At 43.5% G+C, this 11,305-nt stretch overlaps 1 pseudogene; it reads left to right on the plus strand.

Moving 5' to 3' along the window:
• The first annotated feature begins 396 nt into the window (after positions 1-396).
• Positions 397-516, plus strand: LOC128519693 (uncharacterized; annotated as a pseudogene).
• The last annotated feature ends 10,789 nt before the right edge of the window (positions 517-11,305 follow it).

The raw sequence follows: 11,305 nt of genomic DNA on the forward strand, positions 1-11,305 counted from the left end.
GCAAGGAAAAACTTCCTGAGATGTTAATAGTTAGAAACCTTGAAAGGAACCAGACTCAAAATCCAATCACGCCGCCATCTTCCTTAAGCTCTGGGGCTGGTTTTTTTCCCCCCGGGGCCGCTGCTTTGAGTCACGTCCCATTATTTTTCCTTAGGATCTGACTCGGACAGTTTGGATTCAGGGTTAAAAAAGGCCAAATTGTACATTATAAACCAATAGAAATAGGAGTATCTCTATCATACCTAAACTCAATTGTGAAAAACTTATCAGTTATTGTTATTGAAAGTTAATTTAAAAAACAAAAAACAAACAAAAAAAAGAGGTCGGAGCAGTTCTGATGGCAGTCGACCTAACTGGTGCCATCTTAAAATGCCTGCATTTTGCATTTATTGCATTTATCTCATATTTCTTCTTAATCACGCATACTGTAAATTTTTTACCTTTTACTAAAGATTTCCATGGAGAGGAATGTTGAGGAGTTTACCTTATTTTTGTGGGCTTTGCACCTGCAAGGCTGCTTGTACCCCTGCTTGTACCCCTATTTTAATTATTATGGCAATCAAACCATCACCACATTCATCACATCAACCCATTACAGTCAACTCATCGTAGTCATCACATCAACTTACTCACACTCATCGCATCACACTCCTCAAACCACACTCATCACACCACCCTCATCGCACCAACCCATCATACCCATTCCTTCAAGTCATCAAACTCATCACATCAACCCATCACACTCATCACATTAAACTAGTCTCATCAACTCACCACCCTAATCACCTGAAACCATCACAAATATTAACTTACTCTCATCACACCTCACTCTTCACATCAACAATCACACTCATTGTATCAACACTGAGCACAATACACTCCTTACACTCCACACAGTTATAAACCTCACACTTATCTCCCTCATCACATCATAATCCTCATATCACACTCATCACACTCATTAGACTCACCACACTTATCACATCACACACCACACTCATGTACCTCACTAATCACACTACACACTTATTACACTCATCGCATCACGTTATTATTATTATTATTATTATTATTATTATTATTATTATTATCATTATTATTTTTATTGTTGTTAAACAGAAATAAATTGCAATGTGCACATTAGGCTATTAATTCCTCTACATGTCTCTCTCTCTCTCTCTCTTAGTTTCTCCCGTGCTGAGCACTGCTGTTCGGGCAAAACCCAATTCTGCTTGATTCATCACACACACTTTCAATTAAGCACTAAACACCCAACCGTGTGTGCCTCTGTGTGTGTGTTAGGTTGTGAGTCTGCATGAATGAGAGAGACAGTGAGAGAGCGAAAGGAAAAGAGAGAAAGAGAGAAAAAAACAAGCTTTAATGAAGTTTTTGGAACATTGAGTGCTGTTTTAAATGGGAGAAAAATGAGATACAATAGTAATGTACAGATAGATAGAAGTGTGTTTCAGTGTGTAAAGAGGAATGGAAAGACAGACAAAGAGAGAGACAGATATGTGATATGCAGTCAGTAATTTTTAATTAAAAGAATAACAATGAGATGGATTCAGATCAGAACCTAGATAAAAGCACACTGAAGATACCCGATACTAATAAATTCAAGACCATAGGACCGAATTACACACACTCCCCACAAGTCTCCAGTAATGTACTTTGAGTAAGAGAAAGAGAGAGAGACTTTGACAATCCTTTTTTTATTATTGTGTATCCCCATTTTTAAATAAATAAATAGCTATATTGAAAAAAGAAAAAAGAATGAGCAGAAAAGTAATTGTAATCATTGCATGTTGTTGTTAGTCTTTTGCCTGTTCCCGTCGAGTGGTCGCCATTTGAGAGGACAGACCTCTCTTTTGGTCATCTATACAAAGACTCCCTTTTGACTCTCATTTGGTCATTTATACAAAGATTTTTTTTCAAACCTTTACACCAAGCTGCAAACAATGAAAATAGCCTTAATCCCTAATCCTGGTCTACTGTTTTCTCTCTTCCACAGAACAGATAATGTGTCTGTTCTTGGCCACGGCCCTGTGTACTATTTGCTGATATAGAGAAGCTATGTGCTTTTCTTGGGGGCGTCTTTGAACCTTTAAAAAAATGGTATTTAAGCCTCCGAGTGGCGCAGTGGTAGCGCTCGCCCTATGATCCGGAGATTGCTGGTTCGAACCCCGAGTGATGCTGTTTTCCTCTCACAGCCGGAGGAACAGAGGGAGCTGATTGTCCAAGCCCTCTCAGGGGGGAGGGATGAGAGGTACTTGCGCTCCCACATTAATCACAGCTCTACAGCCAATCAGGGACATCTGTGAGCTCGCGCACGCGGAAGGAGCGGCTAGCACTTTCCTCTGAGTGTGTTACTCTGCCTCAGATTATTAATTTAGGTTATTTCTGCTCTGTGAAAACGGTATCAAACATATGTTGATGACAGCATTCTAGACTTCATGAGTGGGTTGTGAAATAATGACTCCACTCCAGTGCTCAGAAAAGGTGGTCCTGCTGATCTTCAGAACTGATGTCCAGGCTCTCAATACGGACTAGTAAAATTGTGTTATAGTTGAAGTCCATTTCAGATAGGTTGAGCAAAAACAAGCGTGTGTTATAGTTTAGACCTTCAATCTGTTGGAGTAAGACAGGCCATACAAGTCCATGCCACCCCTTTTTCAATGATCAGTCTCTGTGCTGCCTGCAGTCAGAAGGTTTTGACCCAAAAGGACAGGACAATCAAGCCCTCCTTCCCCACCTGTAAAGGAAGATATAGCACAAAGGCTCAAGTCCAGTAATCGCCAGTTCAGAAAATGTTCGCCACCATTTTTTAACCTTTCCTAATTCATGATTTTGGGAGTTCAAGACCAGTGAGGTGCTGCCACAACATGAAGGCGATCAGGTTTTTAACCAGCCATCTCCCCTGTATGACAGCTAAGGCAGGACACACGGTCGACTGAGACAACCTGGCATACATCTTTTCCACTTCACTTTCCCAGATTTTGTTTTGGAACTCTTATTGTAGACCACCTGGTAAGATGGGAGGCCCTTTTTCCTGCAATTGCCACATTAAAAAACTTTTGCATTGGTCTTAGTTTACACATGCTGAAGAAGCTTGTGAGTACGAGGTCAGATTTTTGGCCAGATCTTGATTATTTAACTCAATTCAATTAAATTTTATTTGTATAGCGCTTTTAACAATGGTCATTGTTGCAAAGCAGCTTTACTGAATCCTAAAAATGATGGAAATGTGTATGAAATGTAAGAAAATGTGTGTGTATGAATCAAAATGATCAGATTGTCCCTGATAAGAAAGACCAACGAGAGAGCGACATTGCTAAGGGAAAAACTCTCTGGTATGGCAATAGGAAAAAACCTTGAGAGGAACCAAACTGAACAGGAAACTCATCGTCATTTGAGTGATAACGGATAGCAGGGATTGATCTGCAGTCATACTGTGTGTTAGAGACTGGGAGTTCAATATTACAGGAGATGTGTTTAAATTAATATGGAGTCCAGTTTTTTATTGGAGGCTTAGGTACAAAACTGTAGGAGTCCTCAACATTAATTGGAAGCCTATTATATAAATTTAAAAGAAAAAGCTTTGCCTCCTGCTGTAGTTTTCATAATACATGGTACTGATATGCAGCCTGCAACCTTTGATTGAAATAGGTGTGGCAAATTGTGAGACACTAGCAGTTCACTCAGGCACTGCAGCGCAAGACCATTTAATGTTTAATATGTCAAAAGTAGTATTTTAAAATCAATGAAAAATTTTACTGTGAGCCAATGCAGTGTGGATAAGATGTGCTCGTATCTTCTGGTTCTTGTAAGGACACTAGACTAACTGAAGCTTTATGCATCTAGTTGAAGAACCAGGTTTGCGTTACAATAGTACAACCTAGGACGACATATTCCTTATCTTGGCAATATTTCTGTGATGAAAGAATGCTATCTACATGAGCTTCAAATGAAAGATTTAAATCTATAATCACACCAAGGTCTTTTAATGTTTTACATGAAATAAAAAGGCCATTAAGAGTTAATGTGTAATTAGAAAGCTTACTTTTAACTCCATGTGGTCCTAGTACTAAATACTACTGTATTGTCAGGATTAAGCAGAAGAAAGTTATTTAACATCCAATTTCTTATGTCCTTCACACATTGCTCAACTTTATTACCTGGTTTTAGTCATCTGGCTCTGCTAAGACATACAACTGCGTGTCATCGGTATAACTTCTTTTTTGTCTTTCGGCTGTTCCCTTTTAGGGGTGGCCACAGCGAATCTCCTCTTTGGTCTTCATCTAGACCTCCTGCCTGGCAGTTCAAACCTTAGCATCCTTCTACCGATATATTCACCATCTCTCCTCTGAACATGTCCAAACCACCTCAATCTGGCCTCTCTGACTTTATCTCCAAAACATCTAAGATGGGTTGTCTGATAAAACTCATTCCTCTGATAAACACATTCTTGATCCTATCCATCCTTGTCACTCCCAAAGAGAACCTCAACATCTTCAGCTCTGCTACCTCCAACTCTGCCTTCTGTCTTTTTTTCAGTACCACTGTCTCTAAGCCATAGAGCATCGCTGGTCTCACCCCTGTCCTGTACACCTTTCCTTTCATTCTCGCTGATACTCTTTTATCGCACAACACACCTGAAACTTTTTTCCACCCATTCCAACCTGCCTGTACCCGCCTCTTTACCTCCTTTCCACACTCTCCGTTGCTCTGGACTGTTGACCCTAAGTACCTAAAGTCCTGCACCTTCTTTACCTCTGCTTCCTGTATCCTCACCGTTCCTCTTGGGTTCCTCTCATTTACACACATGTATTCCATCTTACTGTGGCTAACCTTCATTCCTCTGCTTTCCAGAGCATACCTCCATCTCTCCAAATTTTCTTCCACCTGTTCCCTGCTCTCGCTACAAAGCACAATGTCATCTGCAAACATCATAGTCCATGGAGACTCCTGTCTAACCTCATCTGTCATCCTGTCCATCACCAGAGCAAACAAAAAGGCATGAAACCATATTGCTGCTCACAAATGCTCACCTCTGCCCTTAACCTAGCTTCCACTACTCTTTCCCACAGCTTCATTGTATGGCTCATTAGCTTTATGCCTCTGTAATTGCCACAGCTCTGCACATCTCCCTTGTTCCTAAAAATCGGCACCAAAACACTTCTCCTCCATTCTTCTGTAATCCTCTCATTCTTCAATATCTTGATAAACAAACTAGTTAGAAACTCTACTGCCACCTCTCCTAAGCACTTCCATACCTCCACAGGTATGTCATTAGGATCAACAACCTTTCCACTCTTCATCCTCTTTAACACCCTTCTCACCTCACTTACTAATATTTGCTACTTTCTGCTCCACAACAGTCATCTCTTCTACTCTTTGTTCTCTTTCGTTTTTCTCATTCATCAACTCCTTAAAGCACTCCTTCCATCTTCCCATCACCCTCCTGGCATCTGTCAGTACATTTCCATCTCTATCTTTAATCACTCTAACCTGCTGCACATCCTTCCCATCTCTATCTTTCTGCCTAGCCAACCTGTACGGATCCACCTCACCCTCCTTACTATCCATACAAGTCCTCATATGCTCTTTGTTTGGCCACCTCTCCCATCACCTTTCGCTGCATCTCCCTGTACTCGTGTCTACTCTCTTCAGTCCTCTCAGAGTCCCACTTCTTCTTAGCTAGCCTCTTTCCCTGTATACACTCCTGGACTTCTCTGTTCCACCACCAAGTCTCCTTGTCCACTTTTGCCTTACCTGATGAAACACCGAGTACCCTCCTACCTGTCTCCCTGATCACATTGGCTGTAGTTGTCCAGTCAACTGAAAGCACCTCCTGACCAGGCATAGCCTGTCTCAACTCCTCCCTGAAGACTACACAACACTCCTTCTTTCTCAGCTTCCACCACTTTGTCCTCTGCTCTGCATTTGTCCTCTTCACCTTTCTCACCACCAGGGTTATTTTACACACTACCATTCTGTGTTGTCTGGCTACACTCTCCCCTACCAACACTTTGCAGTCACTAATCTCTTTCAGATTACAATATCGACAAAAGATGTAGTCTACCTGGGTGCTTCTGCCTCCACTCTTATATGTCACCCTATGTTCCTGCCTTTTCTGGAAGAAAGTATTTACTACTGCCATTTCCATCCTCTTTGCAAAGTCCACCACCATCTGTCCTTCTACATTCCTGTCCTGAAGACCAAACCTGCCCATCACATTTTCATCACCTCTGTTTCCTTCCCCAACATGTCTATTGAGGTCTGCACCAATCACCACTCTCTCACCTCTGGGGATGCTCTGCATCACTTCATCTAACTCACTCCAGAATGTCTCCTTCTCTTCTAACTCACATTCTACCAGTGGGGTATAGGTGAGCCTCCATTCCTCCACCACGCCATGAGATAAACATCTCCACACAACAGCAAATAAAGCTATTAATGCTGTGTGCTCACTGTTGATAACAGATGTTCATTAATTAATTGTGCCTAATAAAAAAAAAACAGGACCACTAGAAAGTTGGCAGAAGTTGAAAACGCTAGTTCACTCTTACACCATGCTTCACATGCCACCTTCCCAACACCATCTGCTTATGTTAATATTTTTAAAGAGCACAGCAAGACACACACACAGTATATATAGAGTGGACATGCACAGGGCACAGCGAAAGTTCGCAGAGCAACTGTCCTTTTGCCCACCAGGGTTGGGCTGCTCCTCAGGAGGAGAACAACAATATACTTACAAAAACAACTTTAATGAAAACAACAGTTTTTTTAACATTAAGTCCAGGGTCAACGCAGCCGTCTACCAGGAGATTTTGGAGCACTTCATGTCTTCTTCCTTTTCTGAGATTGTGGATTTGGAGTTTTCATGAGCTGTATCAATTATGACAAATCACAGCTTGAACTATCTTGCTTAGCATCTCATATCTCATATATTAGTTACACCTTTTAAGTTGCATTACTGAAATAAATTACTTTTAAGATAAACACTTAAGATAAGCCACTGTGTAACAGGCGGTTGCCTGGTTGCCTGGCCATTGGGGGCGCTGTGGGAGCTAATTGTGCAAATCCTATAAAAGAAGAAGAGAGGCTAGACCTAGGTAACAGCAACCATACCACAGGCAGATGCTAATGCTAGATGCCAAAAGCTAAAACTGATGCTATGTTTTTGTAAACCCGAGTGCTATGTTTTTGTAAACCCGAGTGCAGGATATTATTATTCCTAACACATGAGGTATTTTTTTGTCTATTCTTTGTTTGTGTTTGGTGTGTTTCCCAGGAGCTGGTGCATCGGCTGTCCCTTGGGATTGAACACATCAGCAGCAGTGTGCAGTGCGCACTCCTGATTTCTGCAAATGGCTAGCTATTGTTTTAATGTACATAGTAGCAAGTTTGTTACAGTGGCGCCCAAGGTGGGGCCATCAGAGCTATATACAGTATATATTGTGTTTAATTTACATTTTTGTATGGTTATTAGTGCTGTTAGCTGTTACCTAGCCAGCCTTCTCTTACACCATTTTAGACTCTGCAAAACATCACTCAGGGTTTGGTTAATCATTCTGTTTATTAAATAAGTATATCAGCTGCCTCCTCCTCCTCCCGTCGACACTGAAGATGACCAAAGTCTCATCTCTATGGTGCTGGCGACCCGCCTTATTCAACTGGAGACGCTTTACAGACACTGAAAAATAGACTCTCCCAGGAGAGCTGTCTGATCAGGTGGGGGAGCTACAACGCAACCGCAATGCAGACATTTTAGTGAGCCAGCACAAGCTGGAGAGTGTACAAGAAGAGATGCAACTAATGTGCCAGTACAGTAAAAAAAACAATGTGAAGATCAATTAAACGACGTAGGCCGTTCCATGATGGAATGCATGAATAGGCCGGACTCTCAACTAAAGGCTATGATGGGTGCTTGACCGGTCACGACCGGTTGCGACCTCCAGTCCGTTCTCTCGGCCTGGGTTCAGTCCTCATCCTCCGCCTCCCAGTAGTTGCTCACACGCTCCTACCTTCAAGGCGACAGTGAAGCGGGAGTTCCCTAGGTTTGGCGGTACTGAGGGAGAAGACCCAATTATTTTCGTGAAATGGTGTGAGGAATATTTAGCCTTACATTCGCTCTCCGATGGCGACATATTAGCTACACTCCCGTCTGTACTCACCCACACTGCTAAGGACTGGTGGACCGCAGAAAGGCACAGTGTCCGGAGCTGGAGATCATTTAAATCGGCGCTGCTGAAGGCATTCCTTACCGAAGACCACAAAGTGGAGGCCGAGAAGCGCCTGAGAGCGTGAATCCAGCACCTTGACAAGAGCATAAGGGATTTTGCCTTTCAGTATCGCGCTCTCTGTCTGAGGTGGAAACCGGAGATGACTGAAAGAAAAATTGTACAAGCAACGCTAAGGAACTGTAACCCCCGCATTGCCAGCCTGCTGCGGAGCACAGTCAACAACACAAGTGAACTGGTGTGAATTAGAACCCTGGTGGAGAGAAATTTTAATGTCGCCAAAGCTTTTAGACAAAGGCAAAACCCCATTTTTACTCCCAAACATATGAGAAGGAGAAAGGACACACCAGCCTCGGCATAGCCCAGGCCAGCCCTTCTCTGTTATTGGTGCGACGTACCTTAAATCATGTGTCCTGTACAGCTGTCATCGATACATGCAGCACCTTCTCCCTTATCACCGAGACCCTGTGGAGAAGGATAAAAAAAAAACAACCGAAAGGTGGCAGTCTGCAAAGAGACAATCGTTCTCATTAGCCAATGGCTTGGTGCAGGCTGCAATAGGCAAACTGCATGCCCGGTGCTCCTTACAAGGGGTAGAGACAGAGGTTTGTCTTTTTATCATGAAAGATCATGATCTTACCTTCCCCTGCTAAATTTTTTAACGGACGCAGGCATACAGATTAATTTTAGCCAACGCTCCAACACTATCCTGGGTAGAGACGGTGAATACTTCCCGCTATGTACATCCACTCACGACCAAGTCTCCCTTTTTGTAGCTTATCCATTACCTCAATTGTCAGATGCCTCCGAGTCTATCATCTCCAGTCTGGTTAGCAATGCATCATAAGGGTCAGTTGCAGGAGCTATTGTTAGAGTGGCCGACCGGTTGTACTAATGGCCAAATTGGTCATACCAAGACCATAACCCGCCAAATATACACCACTGATGAAAGACTGGTCAGGAAAAAGGCTTACCCTATACCCGTCCATAAACAGCAGGTAGTAGAGGAAGAGGTCGCCAAGATGCTGGAAGCAGGTATCAGGCCATTCACCTTGCCGTGGGTCGCCCTGGTCGTGCTGGTGGGTAAAAGGGACAGGGGAACCTGTTTTTGTGTGGACTTTAGAGCCCTCAACAGCAAAACGCCACTGGATGGCTTTCCTATGCACAGGTCCACAAAATCTTGGAGGCACTCTACGGGGCTCCTGTGTTCAGCTCATTAGACCTTCGAAGTGGCTATTGGCAGGTGGAAATGCATCCGGACAGCATCCCAAAAACAGTGTTTCAACAAAAACAATCAGTACGAGTTCCTCCGTCTACCCTTGGGCCTGAAGAATGCCGGAGCAACTTTCCAGAGACATATGACCTCTGTGTTGGCATAAGCCATCGGAAAGTATTGCTTCGTTTATATCGACGACATCATTGTTTATTCAAAGGATACCACTTCCTACCTTAACAACCTCCGATAAATAATCACACTCCTTGAAGCTGCTGGTCTTACACTCAACCTGAAAAACTGAAACCTCTGCCAGTCATCCCTCTCCTTTCTAGGACACGTCACATCTGCTGAAGGCATAAAAACTGAAGGTAGGAAGCAGCGATACAAACTTACCCTGTACTCTGCAACCTTAAGGAGCTACAGCGCTTTCTAGGTCTGGCTGGTTGGTACCACCGGTTCATCCCCCACTTCTCAAATCGTGCTGCTCCTTTGTACGCCCTGAAGAAGAAAGGAGCCAAGTGGGTGTGGAGCCCCGAATGCCAGTCAGCCTTTGAAGATATAAGAACTCTGCAGAACACTCCAGTTTTAACAGCTCCTGACTTCAGCCACCCTTTTAAGGTGGATTCACCCAAGATTTCAAGTATGGAGAACACGTGATTACCTACGCTTCCCGACTGCTGCACAGAGCTGAAACCAGATATTTGGCATCACAGAAAGAGTGTCGGGCAGTAGTATGGGCAGTGGAGAAGTGGCGTTATTACTTGGAGGGAAAAGCATTTAATATCATTACAGATCACGCCGCCTTGACTTGGGTTTTCAACTAGCCAAACCCCTCCTCACGCCTGACCCAATGGGTGCTTAGACTGCAGGCATTCAAGTTTGTGGTTCGTGGGAAGGGGCAATGCAACACAGTACCTGATTCCCTGTCATGACGCTGGGAGGGAGAAATCATGAACCCCCATCTGGTCATGCACAGAGTCAATGATCTGCAATGGGGTCTGCCCTGTGACTGGGAAGAGCTGGAGAAAGCCCAGAAGGCGGACGAGACACTTCATACGCTGTGGAAAGAGGCAAGGTTGGATCCTGATGTTAAAAAATCCATTATTGCATAATAAACCAGTTCCTGTATCATCAGATTCCCAAGCAGGCTGGGTGTAGTCTCCTCCAGCTGGTCATCCCACTGTCTCTGTGACCCCAATATCTGCAGTACGTCCACGACAACCCTCTCAGTGGTCATCTGGGATGGATGAAGACCCTGCAGAGGCTGCTGGTGGTTGCCTACTGGCCAAAGATACGTCGAGAGGTCTGGGAATATTGTAAGAAATGTATCACCTGTCAGAAGTACAAACCAACAATAATTAAACTGGCAGGTCTACTGCAAAGCACGCCTGTAGTGGAACCTGGTTTCATGTTGGGGGTAGACCTCATGGGTCCTTTCCCGCATTCGTCCCGGCCCAACGAACATCTGCTGGTGGTCGTGGATTACACTTGCAGCAAGTGGGTCGAGATGTTTCCATTAAGGACCGCAAAGAAATACTTTACAGGACTTCCAGTTAGCAGCCACATGGCGTAGACGCGTTAGTTAGGTACTCTGACAATTTTTGGATTCTTTACTTCCTTACTCGCCTTTGAATGTTAAATTATATCTTTGGTTTACATTAACTTTATACTTTACCCCACGGCTATCTACTTTTCTTTTATAATGGCTACCAAGAGTGTTAAAGCCGGGAAAAAGGACGACACTGCGACCCCTCTAACAGTCAAGGCTATTTCTGCTCTGTTAGATAAACATCGTGAAGCATTAGCGGCTGAAATTAAATCATCGTTTAGTTTACTGGAAAGT

Source organism: Clarias gariepinus, chromosome 3 (assembly GCF_024256425.1).
Source record: "Clarias gariepinus isolate MV-2021 ecotype Netherlands chromosome 3, CGAR_prim_01v2, whole genome shotgun sequence".
Taxonomy (NCBI): Eukaryota; Metazoa; Chordata; class Actinopteri; order Siluriformes; family Clariidae; genus Clarias; species Clarias gariepinus.